The sequence below is a fragment of the Bombyx mori genome, chromosome 19, assembly GCF_030269925.1.
Source record: "Bombyx mori chromosome 19, ASM3026992v2".
NCBI classification, from domain to species: Eukaryota; Metazoa; Arthropoda; class Insecta; order Lepidoptera; family Bombycidae; genus Bombyx; species Bombyx mori.
In genome coordinates, this window is record NC_085125.1 from 2,789,918 (window position 1) to 2,795,917 (window position 6,000).

At 39.6% G+C, this 6,000-nt stretch overlaps 1 protein-coding gene across 1 annotated transcript in view; it reads right to left on the reverse strand.

The window, feature by feature from the left end:
* Nucleotides 1-5,113, reverse strand: part of EAAT-1 (amino acid transporter-like protein) — a 38,161-nt gene extending 33,048 nt beyond the window's left edge. The window contains exon 1 of the mRNA XM_012691263.4: nt 4,954-5,113. The gene's annotated coding sequence lies outside the window, so the exon portion shown is untranslated. The remainder of the gene's footprint in view (nt 1-4,953) is intronic.
* Nucleotides 5,114-6,000: the final 887 nt, after the last annotated feature.

Genomic DNA, 6,000 nt, shown 5'->3' on the forward strand with positions numbered 1-6,000 from the left:
TATAGTTACAACGGCTGCCCCACCCTTCAAACCGAAACGCATTACTGCTTCACGGCAGAAATAAGCAGTGTGGTGGTACCTACCCGCGCGGACTCACAAGAGGTCCTTCCACCAGTATAGAGACATGAGAAACTATGCCAATTCCATACGATGAATCATTTAAGCAATAACAACAGACTATAGCGAATGCAATTGTGCCAATAGTTGTATCCGGTCTAACGCAGTTGTCACTCAGAATGGACCTCTATAAATAAACATATTGTGTGAAAAATCTTGTGCATTTTGAATTTTTATCGGTTTTTTTTGTCAGCTCCTAACCTATAGGCAGCGGCTTGGCTCTGCCCCTGACATTGCTGACGTCCATGAGCGACGGTGACCACTTACCATCAGGTGAGCCGTATGCTCGTCTGCCTACAAAGGCAATAAAAAAAAAAACCTACTCATCGTGTACAAAATGCCGTAAAAAAAACCAAATATATATTTTTTTAAACTTTGATATAAAACTTATTTCTAGAGGCGGAATGTGTGTGGAATTTGATTAAATTTGTATTAGGTTATAAAATACTATTCAAGTAGTTGTCCATTCAACAACGTACAGAGAAAAACAGCTAACTTTTCCGAAAAGGGGAAATTGCCAGACTTCAGCTCGCGTTTTTTTTATAACTGAAAGATTACTGTTCACCTGGAGGCCTTTCCAGTTTCACCAGAACAGGTGGGCGAGCAAAGGCTCAGCCAGGAGGGGTGGGATTTGCTAACAACTGTCCGAGCGCCTCCGAAAGAGACCTAACAACTCAAGAGCAATTGCTTCGCGAATGAATCTACTACCGGATCGGAATCGCGACCCGTTGAGAAGACCCGGCGAGAAACTCAGCGGGCTGATGCATGGGTTAGGTTGCACGTCGACCTCTTTGTCGAGTTCGACGAGTACGGTTACCGGGGTTCCTAAGCCCACTCCTAGTGTTAGAGCTGAAAACATCTATTCCGCTCGCGTGTTGGGGACGTCGAGTACGAGACGGTATGCAGACATCAAACCAACTAAAACCTTCTGTTATTCAGTAAGCAGTCTAAGTCTCGCCAAAGATTGAACTCCATCATGGCAGTTGAGATCCATGTCGAAAGCAGTGTCTACTTATTTATCAGCCTTAGGTTGACTTGTGTACACGCGTATCCACTTAAATATAACCTTTTTTTCCCTACCTAATCCTCGGTAACCTAAGGAGCTGTTCCAACTTCAGATGGACCGATAGGTGAGCTCACGGGAGAGAACTTGCTCACTCAACCTGAGAGAATTGCTAACACTAGCCCTAACAAGAGCAGTGCTTCGCTGAGTCTACTACCGGATCGGAATCGCGACCCATTGAGAAAATCCGGCGAGAAACCCAGTGGGTTCAAATTATAACCATTTAATATAATTCTCAATAGACAATCGCCCCTCTGTTAAAAATATGTCAGGTTTTTATGGAAATGGTCAAAGACAGCGGTATATAGGAACCGCTGCCTTTTTTGACAAAAACAAATTAGGCCAAAAATGTTTACGGTTGATTTTTAAAATACATTCAGCCAAAAAAATACCTAAAAGAGGTTATTTTTTATGATTGCAAACTCATTATTTTTTGTTTTTTTTTTAAATATTAGATTGGCACAACTGTTTCCGTTTTGGCACGGATTTTGAGCTGCATATGCTTAGATTAAGTAGAGTGCTGTTTTTAGTTATGTTATCTAGTGTGTATTACGAATTACATAATGGAAAAAAGCATCAACCAAAGAGCTTGTCTCAAATCATGCATTTCCAATGGAATTGGAAATGGAAAAACACATGCTTATGACTCGTATAAAGCGCTCAGAATCGGTCGAGATTTTTATGTCTCAGGTTAGCCGTCAACGTCTGCAACTGAAGTTAACATCGCAAAAGTGAAGGAAATAAGACTGAAAATTCTATTCAATTTTGAGATAGATAGCCGCTAAACTTTCTGTGTCTCAGGAGTCGATCCGTATTCGTCCATTTTAAGCAATGACTTGGGTATAAAACATGTTGCCGTTCGACTAATCCCAATGGAGCGGAATTTTCTCCAAAAAACTCAATCGTATAAGATCGCATAAATCGTCGTGGCCTAAAGGATAAGACATTTGTTTTTTTTTATTGCTTAGATGGGTAGACGAGCTCACAGCCCACCTGGTGTTAAGTGGTTACTTTTTTTTTTTTTTGCTGCTTCACGGCAGAAATAGGCATGGATGGTACGTGGCAAAAAAGATCTCTGGAAACGCATTGTGGATGACCGCAGTGGCTCCAGGTAGTATGGGTGAACTCTACTCCGGTGGCGGGCGGTGCGATGGTAAAAACGAGATGCCGGTATCATCTCGAACAATACTTTTTTTTTTTTTTATTGCCTTTGTAGGCAGACGAGCATACGGCCCACCTGATGGTGAGTGGTTACCGTCGCCCATGGACTTCAGCAATGCCAGGGGCAGAGCCAAGCCGCTGCCTACCGCTTAATACTCTCCACAAGCCTCGTTTGAAAAAGGACATGTCATAGCGCTCGGGAAACACCGTGGAGGGGAGTTCATTCCATAGCCGGATGGTACGTGGCAAAAAAGACCTCTGGAAACGCACTGTGGATGACCGCAGTGGCTCCAGGTAGTATGGATGAATTCTACTCCGGTGGCGAGCGGCGCGATGGTAAAAACGAGATGCCGGTATTATCTCGAACAATTCCTCAGAGCACTCCCCGTGGAACATACGGTACAAAATACAGAGGGAACCGAAGTCCTTCCGCCGACCCAGAGGTTCCAAACGATCCGTGAGAATGGGATTATCGACAATCCGAACGGCCCTCCTCTGTATGGAGTCAAATGGAAGAAGCTGGTATTTTCTTATATGGTATGGTATGGTTCTTCTTTTCTTCCTATTCGTACACCCTTGACAGTGGTCGTGGTCATCCATCAGTCGGATCCTGCGATACCGATGCTCTCGCGATGCGACGCCATGTGGCACGATGTTTCGCAGAGTGAGAGCAATCATTTATGGTTCGAATCGATTGTGGTTCTACCGCTGAGTTTGTTTCGCCGGTTCTTCTCAGGACTGTGGCTTTTTTTGGAACCGGTGGTAGAGTTAACATTGTTATTTGTACTAGAGGTCCCACAGTAGTCGAAATTCGACTATAATTAATTGGAATTGTAAGTTTGTACACTATTATGATTGTATTTTATACTTCTATAGTCACAAATTTCGCCAAGACTACACTATAAAAAATATTAACAAAGACAAACCATATTCTATTCTCAATTTGACAACAGACGTCAAGAACAAAAGTTTGACAATAAATAGTATGCATGCGTGTGTGCGTCAAATACACGGTATGTAGTGTGCGTAATGTTTTCTTTATTGATTTAATGTATCTTTTATGCATTATTTTAAAAAATATTAGCATTGTGCACTTCTTCTCTATACTCTCTATAAGTGTGGAAAATTTCATAAGCCTCCGTCCGCGCAATTTTCGTAAAAAGGGATACAAAGTTTTTGCTTCACGTATTAATATATAGATTTTGACATTCAACAAGTGTGTCATACTGACATCTAAGTTGAAATAAATGATTTTGAATTTGAATTTGACATCACGCGAAACACTGCTCTAACTAGGGATAGTCTTAGTAAAATCTTTCAAGTTGAGCCCGTAGGCTCACTAACCGTCCGCGCGTAGCTGGAATAGCCCCTTAGGCTACCACCGAATAGGTAGGACTAAAAACCAATTTTACAGCTTGACGCGTACTTTTTTATTGACATTATTTCCGGCGACAATTCGAATATTTTACAGTTTTCGCAGTCACGGATGATGTTGTTATTCGTCGAAATTGGAATTTTAATTTACCTATCATCTTTTTTCTATAAGAAATTGCCTTTTGACTTTTACGTTTCATTTTACGTAGAATGAACCGATAGTATCTTGATGTATTTATTGTGTTATATAAAAAATACAAAAATTACAAATATATCTGTTTCCTTCGTATTAATTTTCTTAGGTGTAATTAAAATTAATTTTACGGTTTTACGGAAACGTAAAATTAATTTTAATTATGTCTACGGATCGCGGCGCCTTCGGTCTAAATCTTATCTAAATAATAAGTTTCCTGGTGATAGAGAAATTGGAAAATTAAAAAAAAATGTTCTGGAACAAATCTCTTGAAATGGCAAAGAATCTGTTGAATCTATCAGTTCAATAATCAAAACATCAGAATTTCGGTAGTCACTCTATTCAAATTATGATATTTATATTTTTCAGACAGTGCCTTATTTTATTTTTTTATTGCTGGATGTGTGGACGAGCTCACAGCTCACCTGGTGTTAAGTGGTTGCTGGAGCCCATAGACATTTACGACGTAAATGCGCCACCCACCTTGAGATATAGGTTCTAAAGTCTCAAGTATAGTTACAACGGCTGCCCCACCCTTCAAACCGAAACGCATTACTGGTATTCACGGCGGAAATAAGCAGGGTGGTGGTACCCACCCGCGCGGACTCACAAGAGGTCCTACCACCAGTAAAAAATGTATCAAAAATGTATTGATATAAAAATGACGGCGAATTTTCTCAATGATATAATTCAGTTTTTTTTTAAGATGCCGTATCCTCTGAAAGACAAGTCGCGTCGCGCGGACTAATTAAAAAGTTTGGAGTGTTAAAAATTTGAAGCTGTAATTTTTTGTTGTTTATTTTATGTGATTGTGTATACACTTGATCGTGATCTACCAGATATATACGCACACAATCAAAAACGATAAGCTTAAATAAATAAATAAATCCAGTTTCCGCCAATACCGTTCACAAAAACCAATTAACATCTTTAACAAAATGAATTATTGTTTAAGTAGTTTCAATTAAACTTTAGATCGTTCAACAAAGATTTAAACTAGAAAGGTAGTAAAAAAGAGAAAAAAAATCCAAATTGACCAACTCACCGTTTTAATATTAGAAACAAAACGACCTTATCACATACAACTCGATTTAGTGCATTAAGCACGGCATCACTATTATCGTTCGATTCTATTTTATATTTGGAGCGTGAGACACACGCGTCTGTCTGCTCCGGTTGCCGGGACCTGACTGATTGTTGCTGGCTGGATATCCTGGAGGTCCCGAAGGGGGAGGGGGGCGATTGATCTGCCACCGGCTTCCGGCGTCCATGTCCTGAAGCCGCCTACCGCCCTACAATCTCAAACGCCCTACGCATCTACCGGAGTTACAGTCGCGTGGAAATGAGTTGTATATTTGTGTTGCGACGCATGTCTCATCACAGTTATACTATTGGGGATAATTTCAAAGTATTGAATGGGATGGGTAAGATATAAATTTAGTTTAATATGGCTTGTATCGTGATTTTTTTATCGAATAGACCGGTAAAAGATCTCAGAGCTTGTGCGATGCTAATTAATTAGTTACCAGAACTGATAAGAATACATGAATACTATTGCACATATTAAAACATGAGGTCTCAATGGTACAAGCGGAATTAATTACAGCTTCACGAAAGAAATAGCTAGGATAGTCATATTTAACCGTGCGGGCTCACAAAATCCAGTCATTAGACAAAACAATATATTTGCGAGTTTGATTTTTATTAAACTATTTCATTCATTGTCGTTCTGTTAGTTTTATGAAGATACCGAAAAACTATTAAATAAAGATAACATTTTAATTGTTTTGGTTTTTGAAAATATATAATTTAGTGTATCTATACTAATATATAAATCTACAGTGGTTTTTACGGATGTTCCGTTATAACTACTGAACCATGCATCCGATTGACTTGAAACTTGGAATCCATGTAGAAAATACATGTACTTATTGGATAGGCTAATATTTATTCGAGTGTTGGCCTCCCTACACCAGTTGCGGGGGCGTTAATGATTAGAATATTTGTGGGGGTGAGAAACAATAATATTAATTTTAAATGCCCCGCGAAGCGGACGGGTACAGCTAGTTTGTTTATAATAATACAATGTAAA